Below are 17832 nucleotides of genomic sequence, written 5' to 3' on the forward strand. Positions count from 1 at the left end.
CCTAGAATATCAGGTGAACTTAGGGGTTCAGTGATTGAGTTGCAAGAGTCAATATTTAAATTCACAGAGGTCACCTTTCGACCCAGATTTCTCAAGACCCTTCCCATCCCAAGCTCACACCTGAGCATCTATGTGTTCTTCACACTGGTGGAAATGTCTGTCTGCACTCAGCATCTCCAGTCCAAAGCCTGCATGTCTTTGGGAGTCCACAAGCTAGACTGCTTATTTCTTGAACCCTTCCTTGACTTACCTTGCTCACCTATGTTTCTTAGTTTATAAACTCTCATGCCACTGAGAGTTCGACTGGTACAATCTAGCTCTTGATTTTATACAAACCTTTATTTCTAGTTGTTAGATCTTTAAGGCTTACCAGGGCTGAATTAATTCGATTCCATTCTTCCCACAGTGCATAATATCGAGTGAAATATAGTTGCTTACTGAAGACTTAGCAAATCTAATTTGGTTGGGTTGACTTCACTAGGGACAAATGAGGTATAAGTCTTGTTCATCACACTAGCAGTTTCTATGAGAATGATGAAGTTAGCCCTAATGGGTAGAGTTGCATATGAGAAAGGGTCTATGTAGAAAATAGGAGTCCTTTAGAGGTCTCCGAAGTCATCAAATGGGGACATATTTTGAGCTATGAACTTTCCTTGGATACAAGAATAGATGGGCATAGTGTTATATGGGATTGGTTATTTCCACGAGAAGCAGATAGATACTGATTTGCATGTGAGAGAAAATAAAAGGTGAATGATTTAGACAGCAGTAAATGAGCCATGGGATCATTTGTGAGGTTTGGACAGGAGATGGAAAATGCCCAAATTTGTCTTATATTTCCCCGAAGTGACCTCAACCTCACCAATCCTGGAATTCTTACCTCTTGAACTAAGAGAATATAGTGAGAATTTTTCTTGTCTTTTAGGTATAGTCTTTATTTTGGATAATCTCAAACTAGACCTAAACTACAACATATGAAAGAATAGAGAGAACTGCCTAAAACAAGAAAACTTGCACAGTATAAAGAAGACACAATAGGAAACCAAGAGAAGAGGGTTTTTTTTTTTTAATTATTCCTTCATATTCAAACTTCACAAACAGTGTGAACTTGTACAATACCTCGGAAAGTGAAACTTACAAAAAAAGTGCTGGTAACATTTAAAAAAAAACAACAAAAACCCCAAAAAACAAACATCATTCTTAGCAACATCAATTACTCTTCCACACAAAACAGAAACCTTGTAAAATTTATTTTCGTATTTTTAAGGCGTAATACTTCCGTATAAAGTATATGCAAGAGATAAAACTTCACAGTATTCCAAAATGTCACAATAATAATAATATAATAGTATAATGAAGCGCTACAGTTAATTTTTCTTTTTTTGAATGTTTTTTTTCCTGTTTAAATAACAAATACAAGTCACAGGTAAATATACGTGAGAAAAATACGAGGCTAATATTAAATGGCAGGTAAGGATACTGTCACTGTAAGAAAAAACTGGCAGGATGTGTGTATTTAGTCTATATTTTAAAGCACTTGATAGAAAAGGCGTATGCAAGGTTTTTCAAAAACAATTTTTTGTTTGTTTGATAACTGACAACAATTTAAGAGTATAATGAGGGAAAAAAAAAGGAACAAACTCCCTCTCAAAACTATTGACCTGCTCATCCCAAACCACGTATATACTGATGGATGGATGGATGTGTGTGTGTGTGTGTGTGTGTGTGTGTGTGTGTGTGTGTACATGGGTTTATACCATACACGGACTGATATGAGCAGTGTTCTATGCCCATCTGAAAATATTGGAGGGTATTGTGTCTGCAGTCATTGAGCCCAGGTTCCTCTTGGGAATTTATTCTTTCAATTTAAAGCTCTCTTTTTCCTTGCCTCTCCCTCTTTCCAAACTCTTCCCCAGTTCCTAGGTCTTCAGTCTGAAAAGACAATCTGGTTAAGAAAGTTGCCCTCCTTTCAAAATTCGCTGGGAAATAGAAACTGCATAAACAGTGACACCCACACAGACATTGAAAATACCACTTCGATATGAATGAATATGTGTGTGTGTGTATGTGTGTATGTATACAGTAGCAATTGCAAAAAAGGGACCATATTCCTTTCCATACTAAAATACAATGTGATAAGAAACATTTCTGTGCAGGAAATAGGGTTTCTTTGAATCTTATCACAACACTGTGGCGGAAAAATCAGGACATGGGTTCACCTTTCAGCAGTCACCACAGTAAACTTTACCGAGAACACACACGTCTGGACATCCAGTCTGTGCACATGTGGGTGTTAACAGCTAGCCATTCAGCCAACAGGAAACAGAAAGACAGCAGATAGCAAAACACATCAATAAGGTGCTCAAAGAAAAAAAGTGGCACCCACTCCTCGAGTAGATGGCCACATTAAGGTGCTTCAAAGTTTTTTTTTTTTTTCAGTTTTATTTCAAACATGAAGAGAGTACGGATTTGCACATGGTAGTTCTGAGCCAGGCCAAGGGTTTTGAGATTTCTGACATCTTCCATTGAAAAGGGCTTTCACTGTAGTTGTTTTATTCAGTTTGTTGTGGGTCACTTGAGTTTAAAAAATTTACTCAGTAGCCAAAAACTGAAATCAAATCAATATGACTAAAAGAAATAACAGATGAAATGGTATAGTATAGAACATTACTGCATTCCCATTGGATCAAGACGGTTTCGCCCATTTTTCCTTTCACTAACACTGTTCCTTTTTTTTCTGTTACAATCCATTCCTTATGAACACACAGAAATGACCAAAGTCACTGCAAGTAGCTGTTTTTATTTTTTGTGATCTGTTGCAAGAGTCCAACCTTGTTTCCTCTGCTGCTGTTTGTGTAGCAACTGGTTTTGTAATGAGCATCTGGATTTGTAATGAGCATCTGATTTTGTTGTGTGCATGTGTGTATATATGCACATATACACACCTATACATGTATAATATATACACTATATATATGGATATATATAGGAAGTGTGTATACATTTATACATAATATAGTGTATATTGTTTCAACTGGAGATAAACTGAACTGGGTTCAGACACTAGCACGTTTATCTTTCCCCTGCTCCCTCTGTCCATTTTAAACAGTCTGGAGCTTTTATTTATTTTTTAAAGTGCATTTTCAATGCAGAAATAACTGTAATCCACTGATTCCTTGGAAAATATTTTGATGAGAAAATCTGACAGTTCTCAGCCCCAAGCAAGAGAAACCTGAGTTTGGTCGTGCCAGGGGCTGACGTGGCAGTGCCAGGCTTGTGCCTGAGTGATTACTGGGCATTCTGGACTCCGGGCACCTTAGCAGCAGCAGCAGCAGCACCTTTAGGAGAAGGCGGAGAAAGAAGAAGAAGAAGGAAGGAAGGAAAGCTCAGATGAGGGAGAATGAGTTTGGGGTGTGTTTACAGGTCGGAATTGTTAACTTTGTATGGATTTGCACAGCTCCTGCTTGGCTTCAGCTAAGAGATGCCATCTACTCCCCTCCCCACCAACTGACACCAACCTCCCCACGTCCCCGCATGCTCAAGCATCACCCAAGCATCCCCACTGCCAAGGCTGACTTCCGTGTCATCTCCTTGGGGGTACGTGAGTGCCAGCATCAAGTAGGAATAAGGCACCAGAGAAATCAAAATGTTACATAAAGATGCAAAATCCCATTTCAAAGAGCCTCTTCCATTGCTCCATTAAAATATTGCATGTGATACCATTCATTTGTGTGTAAAGTGTGTCGAATGCAGTCTCTGAAAGGAACTCGAGGCCCTTCAGCACCAGAGATCTGTAGGAATGCACCCTTTGTCTGAACACACCCACGCCCCCCACCCCCATGCCCACCCACGCCACACGCAAAAAGCACCAAATCAGGAGAACAAGGCTGCTTGCCATTGCTCACCTCATTTTTGATAAAAATCAAAGAAGTCTATGAAATAGAATTTTCAGGAATTACTCTAAGATCAAATGAGTTTAGGTTGTCATGTATCTGGTTACCTGATGCTCTAAATGTCCAAAGAGCATCATGAAGGGGTTGAAATGTTTCTTTTCAATGTTTAGGGGGAATGTGCTAAACAAAAGTTACTTCTCAAATGATGCCCAAGCCCACTAACGCTTCGGCCTCCCCTATTTTTTTAAACACTGTAAAAAGGAAGAGGTTCATATAACTATAAAAGGAAAAAAAAAAAATGAAGGCACATGATTTTATTCGGTCCCACAATCCTTAAGAAAAATGGCGTTTTGCAAGTGTGTGTGTGTGTGTGTGTGTGTGTTCACATGCATGCATGCATGTGCACATACACATGAAATGGGAGTCCAAGAGCCACTGGGGCAATAGTTTGAAGGAAGTTGGAAAAAAAGAACAGGCAATTTTGAGACAGAGAGAAAGAAAGGAGAAAGGAGGAAATGGAGGCGTCTCTTCAGCTTTCTGTCATTGACAGTCTCAAGATTTGGCTGCTTTAGGGTCCAGAATGGAATTCATTTGTCTTGGTCTAGAAAGTGCCCCCAGTTAAATATCTCCAGTTAATCATGTTACAGCTTTTGGTGTTTCCCTTTTCCCTTCCCTCCAGCCAAATGATTTTTTTTTTAAATCACAGTTTTTAAAAATTATTTTTTCAATGTTGAAAAAATATGGAAAAGCTATTGAACAGCCTTAGGGCACTCTGCCTCTCCATCTTCACAGTGAGCAGATGGATGGACAATCCACAGAATCAAGGAGAAGGTGGGCAAGATCCCTCGTGCTAGACTGTCCCTTGCCCTACCTTCTCCAGGGCTGGGTTGCCTTCATAGCACCCACAGCCATTTCTCTCAACTGGATCCCTCCCCCTACCTCACCCCATCCATGGAATGTGAGCTGCTGAGAAAGGCAAAGCCATCCTGGAAAGCAACAGTAACAGGAGGGTCTTAGAAGCGAGGGTGGAGGCGACTGGAGGCTCTCTCCTCAGGCAGCTTAAGCAGCGTGCTCTAAGTAGCTGTGCCCCAGGATAGGGAATCGTGGTTGCCCACTGAGAGGTTGAAGTCTCACTCACATTTACTTCATGAGACCTCAACTCTCAGGCTCACCACCTCTCAGCCTCACTTTGCATTAGAGTTGGCCCCAGTCTTATAGAAGGCAATGGTCCAAGACAGAGAGGCAGAGAGTCAGCTGGCTGCGTCATATAAAAAAGGACTACAGACGGTGGGATTTCAGAAACAAATTTAACTTTGGTTTTACAACTTTTTCAAACCATAAAAATTAAAGCAGGGCTTCAGTGGCTTCGATCATATGACTGCTGTTATATATTTTTTTTCTCATTTGGCAAGGCTAAGGCGTGGGGGAAGAGAAAAGGGGTTCCCATAATTGGTCGAAGACACAGGGTGTTAAAATGCTTCCACACTTAAACTCACAGTCCAGTGTTTTTGACATTTCATAAATAGCTTTTTTTTTTCTCTAAAAAAAGAATAAAACAAGAACAATCCCTTTACTTACTCATCTGAAACAAAATAAACAGCAGTGGGTACAAACTTCTTCTTGTAACAATTACAAAAAACAACAATATAATCCCAACTTTTAACACGCATCTTGAATCAGTTATTTTTTTTGTAACCTCAAAACTGCAGCATATCCTTAAGGGCAAACTTTTCAATTAGTTTTTTTCTTTTTTTTTTTTTAAATAATGTCTTCACCAAAAAAACAGTCTTGTACCAATAAAATGCATTCAAAAATAGAAAATATTACACAACAAAAATATGTATCCTTCCTTTCCAAAAAAGATTCTTCACAAAAAAATGTAGAAAAAATTCCAACAATTTTTTTCCTCTCCTAAACATTAACTTTCAGTCTAGGGCACAATTATTTATTGATTTAAATGTCTGTTTTTGCATAAAACATGGAAGATGCAAAACAATTACTGTATTAGGTTTGTAAAGTTACATCCACTCCCACCCCTACTCTAAAACAAAACCAAACCAGAAAAACCCAGCAAATATTAAACAAATGATACAGCCAGTTGGCTAGGAAAACTCTCTTTCGGTTCACTGTGCATTTGTATGGGTTAACTGGCTCTGTTGGTATCTGGGAATGCTGAAGAAATGAGATCGCGTTGGAATTAAGAGGTTGTTTAGCAATAGCTGATGTTCTGAGTCATTTATAGTTTCCCATGTTGCTGGCCTCTCTACTGCAAAAACCTCACGGAAAAAAGAATCACGTGAAGTAGTACGCGGGCAGAAGATTAAACTGTGTCCATGTGTACTGTACACATACTTCTACACAAGCCCCTTTCTCAATCATAGCATTTTTTTTTTCTTTCCCAAAATGGAGATCAAGCATAGGCTACAAGGTCATGGAGAGCTCCAGTGGTATGAGGAAGGCTGGGGTGACTGTCTCCATCATTGCCTCTCCCACATTTAACCTGTTTGGGCATTAACTGGAACAATGACAAGATCTCAGATCTCAAAAGAATGCCCTATTTTCCTCTTCCCCATTGAACCCAGGTTGCTTTTATTTTTTCAGCATTGTAGCTTAAACGATATGTTTTTCTAATTCGATGGTGTTTCTCTTTTGTATGGGATGTATTCTATATGTGTATTCAGTACAGATTGATTTCTTTCATAGCTTTTTTCCCTGTTGCTCATTGGGTTGCTGGTTTTTTCTTTGTGGTTTTTGTTTTGTTTTGTTTCTGATTTTTTAAACAGTGAAATATGTCCAATTTTATTTCCAGTGCATTAAACAAATTTTAAATTAAAAGAAATAAAACTCCTCCCCCATCCTTCTAAAGGAAATGACTGATAAAAGTACAATATAATAAAATCAGGCATTGCCAAAAATAGCATGATGTGCAACCTCAATTACATAAAAGAAAAACAAACAGACATACAAGAATTATAGAACATAAGAATGAAGGAGCCAAGACTATATAATCCCATGGTATGATGGTATGATTGGCAAGCACTGGTTAAAAAACAGGTAAGGCTACTCTTAGATTTCTAACTCAACATAGTTAACCACTGCTCTTCTGTCTTTTCCTTCAACTCTTAATCTTTAACTCACTAGTTCTTTATATCTTTAAAAGGAACAAATTCAGTTTTATATTTTTGGTCTACAGTAGAATTACATATTAATAATATAATAAAAAGATATTTCATGAACAGGTTGGTACTGCATCCATATGGGGAAAATGAAAAAAAAAAAAGACTCAAATAGACATAGCAAATGGACTCTACTCTTATAAAAATAACCACAAATGTAATAGAAATTATAATCAGGGCCACAGATTATACTGAAAACAGGTGTAGAAAGATATATTTTGGATAATACAAACTCCTGACAAGCTATGCCCTAGAATTGTAGCCTCCAAACCTTTCCCATGATTTCCACCTTCTCATAGGATCACTCAAAATTCAAATAGAAATGGAAACAAAATGAAAATAAAGTGGACAGGTGGTTGAGCCAGCTAAAGCTTCCAAGTTATCTTAGTTGACTGGTCAAGACCAGGTGGACAGCATTTGAGAAACTGACAGGACATAGGGGAGCTGCTGATGGTATGTTTTTAATTTTGGAGGAGTTCCTAGCCCATTGATAAAGAGAGAAACCAAGGAACCAAATAATTCTTCTGGTAACATATTAAATATGAGATGAAATATAATTCCGATAGAGAGGACATGGTGGTGAGGTGGGAAAGAGAAGAGAGAGTTGAAATAGACAAACTTTGGGTACCACTTCCCTTTGTTTTCTTCAACACGTTGTTTTCTTTCTCTTTCTGAGCATCATTTAAGACTAGCTACAGGCCCCAATATCCTCTGAGCAAATTATGTGTCAGCTCAGCTTTCAGTATGATATGTATGCTTATTGGCCTTCCCATGGGCTGGGTGGCTCTGAAGGATCCCAGCTTCCAATGTCCCATGCCTTTGATGAGGTGGAGAGGGCTGCAAGGTTGCAAAGTTAACATTAAGCATTTCTACCTGATGGGTAATTCATACTGATGGTTCCATGTGGGAAAAAGAACATAAAGAAAAAAAATTGGGAAGAGTTGAGTTTGGTAATCAACAAGTATAAAGTTTTTCTTCCACAAAAAAAAAAAAAAAAAAAAAAAAGGAAGAAAGAAGAAAAAGAAATGGCATCAGTCAGAAAATACTGCTTTTGGTTTCTTTTAACTTCAAACCATCCTTGGTTTTTCTCTCATTCAGTTGCTCCAGTTTAAAGTAGAGTTTAGAATCTAGTGCAAATATCAAATCACAGCATTCCAGGAGCAATATCCTATCCCTTCATCCTAAGTGAAGACTATCCCTTCGGACCTCCTTGGAAGACTGGGGGCAATGTTCCAGAAAAGCATAACTGAACAAATTATTAATCTAGCACTCACTACAACAAGAAAGGCACTATCACAACAGGTCAGCCTCTGCATTTTCCTTGCCACGGGCACGGACATTTTAACCACTCCAGCAACCACAATGAAACCCAGATTGCGGCTTTTTCAATACTTCAATTCATTAGCCAGTTATCTGACTTCCCTAATGGCCACTGCTCTTGGCTTTGGCCATGAAGAGCACTAATCTGCTCTGTGTCCATGTGGCCCCACGTTTCACCAGTGATCCTTGTTTGGTTCTAAATGATTTAGCTCACTCTCTTCCATGGAAGTTTCTTTCTCTCCATCAGTCTCCAGGTCATGACTCTATTAAAGACTAGTTTACAGTGTCAAGAACTATTGTTTATTATTCTCCTATTTTTTTAAAAACTTCTGTACAAACCCTTGGTCAGAAAGACAGTTGAGTAGCTCCTCTAATAACAAGTCTCCTGCAAATATCAATGTGTAGAGAATGAAAATCAAAGTGTCATCCCTTGACCACCAAAGCATATTTCTTGGGCCCATTGTATTACTTTTATCTGAGAGAGAGGAGGTTGGGCTCTGGAGATTAAAATCTTTGGTGACAAAACTGCAGTGAGTATACAAGGAAGTTGTTTTCCCAAAGCCTCCAGACAAGTATCGTAGGGCAGTCGAAGTGAACACATTTTAAAAAGTCAATTGTTTCTTTCTATAACTTTGGTTTGGTGCAGTCAATATCCTTTTGGTGCCTACGAATTCACATCTGTAAGTACTTATTAAGAGCTCTGGATTTTGAGTTTCTTATTTAAAATGGAGATAATGCTTTGAGTGCTTAAGGGATTTCTTATGTTAGTTCCGAAAGCTCTAAATGGAGTTTTTATGACTAGCAAGGCTGACGGCTTCCTTAAAAAAATTTTTATTTATTTGTTTTTTAACTTGGAATAGTAGACTTGGATGGATGCTAAGGAGAAGAGAAAAAGAGATAGGTATCGATGTTGTAATCTTAGGAAAGAGGCCTCCACTGAGAGTTTTCCAAATTGATGCCCCACATGTGACAGTGTTCAGAGAAATTCAACATTTATATGGTTGTGACCCTTTCTTACTGAACCAAAATCTTCAAAGCTTTCACCTGGGATTCTGTAAGAATCCTTCAGCATCTTCATTCTTGTGTTATTACTCCCTACATAATCTATTGCTTTTACTGTGGTGTAAGATTATTTTATTAACAGATGCTACAGAGCTGTCCAACTCTAATTACCTCTAAGATTAAACAAGGCAATAAAAATAAATCCAATAAAGAAAAATTGAAAAAACCCAACAACTTCAAAACTAACTTTTAGGCACTGTTAAGGTCTTCTACTTAATAAAGGATAGTCTATGACAGAGCAGCTAGTAAATAGGTTCTGACCGGTCCTCCAATCCTTCCTCCATTTTCAAAGTTAGCCTAGCTTGTTTCAAAATAAACCTTTCACTTCACTGGTTTTCAGTGTTTATTGCACTGTTCCCTTACTGTCGTCTTAAAGGATTTTACCACGTGCATGGCCTTCCTCTTTGGTTAGCCTGATCTAGGTTTCACCCAGGGATGGAAAAGCATGCTCAGGCTGAAAGAATATCTCTAACATGGACAAGGTTATGTTTTTCTGAAAGGAGGACATCACCACAGCCCTCTGCCACACGGAAATGTTGATGAGCAAGGGCTTTGTGGTGTGGCCCAAGGGGAAGATTTTCACATCACCTTGCCTGGCTTCCTCACCTTCTCAACTCTTACCAAAAACTTAGCTGGAGACAACATTGGCCAACCTTCTCTTTAAATATCTTAGACTTACTATACTAACCCAGCTTCTTTATAATAAGAAAAAAGATCCTATTAGCATGGCAGTTTCTAGGCCTGATCAAGAGTTGGCAGATTCCACAGATTCTCACCAGCCCTGCTAAGGACCAAGCATGATGGAAATAACACTTTATTTTTTTGCGATGCTTCTAGTTTCATAACTTGTCTCTTTCCCATACCTCACACACTCTCTCCCAGCACAAGTAAATACATTTCAGTAGTGCAATGCAGTGCAGTCATATTTAGTGCAAAAAAAAAAAAGCCCTATTACCGACCCAAGCTCAACCTTCAACAGCTCTTACTAAAGGTTACCAGTGCCACAAAAGTGGGAAATTCAGTTTTTACCTCACACTTCTGTGAGTCATCTCTTTTGACGCCCGTTAGTTTCAGCTCAAGGGAGAGAAACAACTAGCATGCAACTCTCTATTATTCTTTAAAATAGACAGAAAATAAAGGGAAGTAGTCGAATTGAAACCAAGGGTAGTATTTAGAAGAGGAAAATAACTATTTAATGCTAAGGTCAGTAGTGGTTTTTACTGAACGGTTACATCATATCAAACGGCTCTGATGCTAAAGGGAATGGATACAGGAAAAGATAAAGCTTTCCTGTTTCTCAGATCACGGTCCTGAATTTAACAGTGCTGGGCTCTTATTTTTGAATAGTGCAATCGGCTATTCCTCAAGGGCTTTGGGCAGCAGCCACCTTACCTAACATAGATAGGGACATTAGGAATACTTGCTTCTTTACACTGACCACCATCTCCCTCACCTCATTCCTTTCCTATTCAATTATATTTCTGAATATACTTAAATAGAGATCTAAATAAACATACACAAAAATTCTCAAGGCCCCCCTCAGGATGATAGGTTGAAAATTGGTACAAATATCTCTATGACACATTCACACAAAAAGTATAGCTACAAAATATAAAAGAATTATTACACCAAAATTAAGAGTCTGCATTGTACCTCTTCTTGTATTATTCTGTAAGAAAAAAAAAAAACATTCATAGTAGGATATTTTATGGAGCTTCTCACTTAATATTAATCGGGAATTAGTTTGGGATATGGCAGTACTGAGTGATTCTGGAGAATGTTTTGCATTTGATAGTCCTCAAGAATCAGTCTTTTCGGTTTGTCTGGGTCTCCACACTCCAAATGTAAATCTGCTCGTCTGCTCATACCCACATGTACATGCCAGAAGTCTCAGGAGAATCAATGTGTAGTTTTGAATAGATTATAGAAACAAAGGCATTTGGCATAGTGGGGTCAGTACACTGAAATTACTTTAAAATATAAAGTTACTATATATTTTCTCTATACATAGTCTATCAAATGCTTGCCTTTGCCATGATGAGGATTATTAAGAGACTCTGCTTCAACTTACTCTGAAAACCACAATTCTTTTAACAATAGTGCAAAAAACAAATTTAATATTAAGATGTACAAGAGTTATCCTTAACTTATATTGCAATAGGTCCCTCAGGAAAACTGAGGTTCAAATCAATGGGACTAAAAAAAAGTGTTTAATGCTAACAATGCCTTTGACAATTTTCTCTTACGAATCTACCTACAGATTGTTCCAAATCAAAGTTTGTCCGAAGGAGAGCAGGAACAGAGTAATTAGCCTTATTTTTCAAAGAATCCCCTGGCAGTGAACATAAACAGAGCACTTTAGACTATGTCTAAATCTTATATCAAATTTGAACCATTATTTTATTTTCAGTTATGTCTCTGTATATGCCTTGGATAGCAGGTTAGATATAGGAGCAATCGAAGGTTTCTACAGTTTCTCTAAGGGGTTGATAGGATTAAGAGAAGTTTAAATCACAAAGAAGTGAGGTTATCTTACTAATTTTTGGGACCATAATATTGAAGGATGGGCGGAATGGCAAAGGGCGAGTGGCATTAACTTTGTCTGGCAACCCTGAGAACTGGCTTTAGGAATCCAGAACTATATCAGATTTAGTCCTATCACATTGTCCTGTTTCTCCTCTTTGCTTTTCCTTTGTTCACTTAATTGAAATTGCAATTATTTAAAAGATTGAGCTAAGAATATAAATTATAGTACAAAAGATAGGTTTTAAAAAGGTTGTCATGCTATCTGTAAGTTGAGTTGAGTTGAGTTGAAGGCAGTATGCTTTCAAACGAAGCACTATACTTTTCTGTTAAAAAAGTTTCTAATGTGTTTTCTCCTTTTGTGGTGGTAGGGGTATGGATGGGTTAAGTACCGGCAATGCAGTGCCAATCTCCCTCTGCGACTATCACCTCTAGCACATGTAGAGATGAGAAGCAATGGAGAAGTGGATGTTTCTCTATAGAAGACCTCAGAACAACGTACAGTCTTGAAATGAACAGAACAGAAAGCTGAACAATTATAGAAATCTATAGCTGATTCATTTTGGCATTTTAGGAGCACCCTTTCTTTTTCTTTTCTGGGTATTCTGCACTAGATATTAATAAGAAACAGCCAAAGAGGATTTTCATTAAATTAATTTATTCCCAGTTTTGTTTGTAAAATTTGAGGAACTAATAAGGATTTGTAGTGTAAAATGCATGACCTTCACCTGCAATCAATTCCTATTCCCTGGACCCAGACCCGTTAGTTTAGTTAAATGGGGTACCTTTCTCAAGGAATAGGTTTTTATTTTAACTATTCCACCCTCAAAGTGCAGAGACAATTTCTCTCCTCAAAGCTCTCAAGTGCTACTAGAAAAGGAAGATAAGATTTTCATGGAGAAAAGACTCCTTAATGGTAGGATGGAAGGCTTTTCATTCCAGGAGGGAGAGGGAAAGGAGTATGATAAAGGCCTGCAGTTATCTGACTGATGCCTATGGCCATGGACATTATCAAATGAAGAAAAATCAAAATCTTTTATTACCTTGAAAAGAGAGAGATAAAGGCAAACAAATTAACAAACAAACTTTACTAAAATACACATTCCTCCAGTTTCAGGTTTCAAAAAAGTAATAATTATGCTTAAATCAAGGTTTATAGACAGCAAACAACCGTTTTAATGTGTAAAAGTATTATCGCTTTGCTTTATGTTAGTTTCACTTTCTTGGAAGGAGTTGCATTTGTGCACACTTGTCCTAAAGTCCAGTGCAGAAAATAAACTGGCTTGCTGCCAGCCTCAATCTCAGAACATTTCCTAAGCTATATTTGTAAATCCTAAAACTACATATCTGTAAAATGAGATGCAGACTTTCTGAAATGCACTGTGGCGGGGTTGGGGGAGGAAGCAAGGTTTTTATGGAGGGGAAAAAAAGAAATCCCTTCCTATCCTCCCGAATACACACTATCAAGTTTCTGACCATTACTTTGCTGCATTAGTTATTGTTAGGGCTGTAGGTAGTCCTGACAGGTGTCAGCTTGGAAAAGCAGGAGGCTCATAAGCAATAAGAAATCCACACCCTGGAGTATCTAGAATATTAAACAAGATTTAGACATTAATCTAGACTAATGCAGAGATCATAATGAGAAGACCTGGGTGTCAGGGTTAGAACTCTTCTTCAGAGACTAGAAGTAATAATATCAACATGGCATCCTGGAGAAATTCTTCTGATTAACTGGACCAAATGGGATCTATCAGAACCAGATCATCTCCTACTCCACGTTATACTTCAAATGACAGCATGTGGAATTTAAAAGAGTGTCTTTTTATTCTTTCAGAAGCCAAAGCCTGAGAAGAGCACTTTAGATAAAGAGTACTTTAAAAAAAGATATAGGGAGTCAGAATGCACAGAAGAGGAAAAGGTCACAGGACTGACTGGGAGAACACACCAAGTGACGATCGTAGTCTTAACATAAATTCTAGCTTTAAGATATGTTGGTTTCCTACTACATACATGACTCAGGAAAGCGTTTGAACCGTCTTTTTATTGCGTTGTTCTCTATGGTGAGAGTGATGTTATAGACTGGTTCGATTAAGATAAAAGCTGGGTCAAGCCTCAAGTCCAATTAAGAATACATTTCCTGTCTTCGTTAGCCATATCATATGTTGATTCTGTTTGTCTATGGGAAAAGCAAGGAATGAAAGCAAACCCCTGTGCGCTCAAAATCAGGTAGTACTCTAAATGTCACAGAATTTGTCTTCATAAGAGCCAAGAGGCAAAGAGTGTTGGACTGGGAGTCAGAAAAGACTGTGTTACAGAGTTGTTATTAAGATCACATGATAAACATCCTGTAATGGGATAGATCTAGAACAGTACAAGTCTTTTGGGCAATGCTCTGGTGACCAGACAGTTGTAACTCACTCAAATGAGATCCAGCATAATGACCAAATTATGTGGTACTTAGGAGCTACGGAGTATATTACATGGCCCTTCAAGTATCTACTCAGCCTTATTATTTTATTTAAAAACATATTAAAGTTATACTTTAAAAATATCTGGTTACGAAGTAGATACTTTAGGAACTTTTTGGATCTTTTCATCTTAGTAAATTACTGCTTAAAGTTCTAAACCAATCAATAATTATATGTTTTGTAAAAAGATAATAAATGAAAAATTCTTCCTAATTGTCTCCTACAATGTGTTTGGGTGGAAGTGGCTTTACTTGTCTCAGAAGAACTATGGCTTGAGCAGTTATCAAAGTTATTTTGAAATGTTAACCCTTGTGTTAGATTAACCCTAGTATCCAGCAGTATGTCATTTGGCTAAATACGAGCAGGTGTTAAAATAGTTAACACTGGTGATTTTTTTTTTCTCCCTCGGAAATGGTCTACTCATATCAGGAATTTGAACACTGTGGTATTTAAAAAAAAAACCAGAAAATATTTTTCTCTTTATCTTTTGGCCAGATGTGAAGGTGAAAGGAATTAATGACCTCAGCTAGTACAGTTGACATTTAAAACTGTGACTCAGGTCCTCCTACTCTCAAAAGAATATTGATAAGTTTTATAATCTGAAGGTACAGTGAAGAAATGCTTCACTCTAACGACAAGTCTCAAGTTGGTGAACTCGCATCAATGCTTAAAGGATATTCACAATGGGGTAAGGGAAAGAAAAGGAAATGAACATGGAGGGGTCACAATTATCAGAGTTTTTGGGGGTGGTAATGAGAAGAGGTAATTTAAAGAAGTCTTAAAAGAGAACCAAGAAATAAAGAGAAAGGGTTAGGAAAAAGAAAGAGGGAAATGATGAAGTTGATACAATTTGGGTATTATGTGATCATTGGAAAAGAAACAGCTTCCAACTCTCAATTCACAATTATGTTTGTCTGGTAGAAATATTTTTAGTTGAAAACGTTGGAGAAACAGATTGATAATTTTGCTATTGGACTCAATGTTACCCCTTCAAAGTAGACTAGAATAGGTAGTTCCTCAATGAGTACCAGGCTTCATAAGCCGAATGCAAGGAGGAAAGCCTAAATAAAGGGGGTGGGGAAGAATCTGTTGGAGGAGCACAGTAGAACTGGATGGGATTTGAAAATAAATCTTTATTAGGAAAGATGAAAGGAAGAAGTTGGCATTATTCTCACTGAGAAGCCTTAATATTAGTCCAGAGTGTGAAGGGTTTTCACTCTGAGTACTACGAACAGCTGTTTTCATTTTGTCTTGAATGCAGAACTGAGAGAATGAGACTGGTTTCAGCCACCCAGGAAGGATGTAAAGTTTAACCAACTGTGGAGTTTCCCTGGCACTGGGTCAGGTAGCTGAGGGAAGCTGAAGAAGCTCTTTATCTGAAAATGCTATTTGAAAATATTTCTTGCTAGGAAGACGAGGTGCCTGATTTCCGAAGTTTCCATGATGGCCTGGTTAAAGAAGAAAGGCACCAAATCCTCACTTTGAGAGATGGAGATATTGAAGGCCAGATAGCCAAGAGCCACCAATTTTATTGATTCTGCAGACTAAATGATATACATATACATATGTGTGTGTGTATGATATATTTCTGAGTTCTGTTTCTATTAGCATCTGTCATAAAAAAGTTCCTCAAACTCTGTTTCTTTTTTTTTTTGAATCTCCTAGGAAAATGAATATTATATTGCCAAACTGCTTCCAGGGAAGCACTGAAGACTAGTTTAAATAACTGTAAGCATACTGAAAACAGGAAGCAGTCAGTAAAGAACCAATCTTTAAACCAATGTTTGAAAATTAAGTGGGAAAAATTAGGCAGTTCACTGCCTTACGCTTTTTGGATGAACAGCCCTTTGAAATGCAGCCTATATTTGTTGGTCAGATTGTATGGACGTTAAGCATCCTCTTGGTCATATCTTAAAAAGCAAATATAGACAGTGACAGTCCTGGAGGGGAAAATCACATATACATTCATATGCACTTCTTTTGTTCTTCAGATATTGAGAGGGTCAGCTAAACAAGATCACTTTGAATATGAACCTCTTTGTATCAGCCACACCAAAAACAAAAAGTTTTTTTACAAAAAGTTTTCACTTTCCTACATTTGCTAAGTCTGAGCTTAAAAAAAATTCTAAAATCCTGTGAAGACAATACTGAAGCTGATAATATAAAAAGCAAACTAGAGCACTAATGATTATTATTAAATGCACCAGATTAACTGCAACAGGTTGGTGATGGGTGATAAATGTAAAGAAATAATAGTTCAATCAACTCATCATCATAGGCAGATTCAAAAGGTAAAATGAATATAACATAATGTATTTCAATATAGTTGTTATATATAATGTGTATGTTCTAGCTTTTAGAAATACTGTAATGTAGTGTACTGTACTTAAGTAAGCATACCTTAATAGTAACTCATATTCTTCCACAAGGTCACTAGTACTGTTAATTAAAAAACAAAACAAAACAAAACAAAACTCTTTTTTTCCAGTAAAAAGAAATACCTATGGTTACAGTCACAGACTTCTTTTGGATATAGAAAGATGATATACATTTAAAAAATAATAAGGAAAAGATTGCAACTGAAGTAGCCTTACTTAATGGGGGAGAGGGGGAAAGTCACCAAAATAGAAGAGGAGAGAAAATGTCCTCTGAATTCTGGAAATCGGCAGAAATAATCTACATGTCATAAAAAATAATAAACCATCTAGTAAAAGAAGGGCATGGGAGAGAGAAAACAGAATCAGACTGTTTCCAGGTTACCTTTCAAAGTCAGCTACGAGAGCCAGGTCCATTCATTGAGAATAGTGCTTACTTTAACATTTGAGATGGACATCAGCCATTAACTCTTAGAGATTACCAAAAAACATTCCCCCGAGAGTCTATTGGTTTGCTAGACATGGTAAACAACTCACTCCTGGAAAGACTTCAGCGAAGGCCACAATGGTTTCAGGAGACACAGTTTATGATGCAGGCAGGATTAGGAAGCTTAAGTTTGGGAGTAAAATTTACAAGGGGATGGGTGTTCGTGCGCACACACTGGGTTGCATAGAGGGAAGGAATGGAGGCCTTCAAGCCATGGAATGGTTCAGGCCAAAGTTTACATGGGCCTTGCCTGCATGGCCTCCATGACCCTTCCTCCTCAGGAGAGGAGGTAAGGTCTCTCAGACTTCTGCTTCCTCTTGTCTGCTCACTAGTTGAGTATTTCTCTTTTATTTTTTTCTGGAAGAAAACAGCTCATCACTATGGGTTTGCTGTGGATCCAACAAGCTGCGTTTGTTTTTCTCAAATCTGAAACGCTACGAAAAGCAACAGAGTGGGCAGGTCACTGCTTTCTGGCAAGGAAGCCACAAGTCCTGAGCGCAATGGTGGAAGAAGCAACTGTATCTATGC

This window comes from Pteropus medius, unplaced genomic scaffold (assembly GCF_902729225.1).
Source record: "Pteropus medius unplaced genomic scaffold, Ma_sr-lr_union100, whole genome shotgun sequence".
Classification (NCBI taxonomy): domain Eukaryota; kingdom Metazoa; phylum Chordata; class Mammalia; order Chiroptera; family Pteropodidae; genus Pteropus; species Pteropus medius.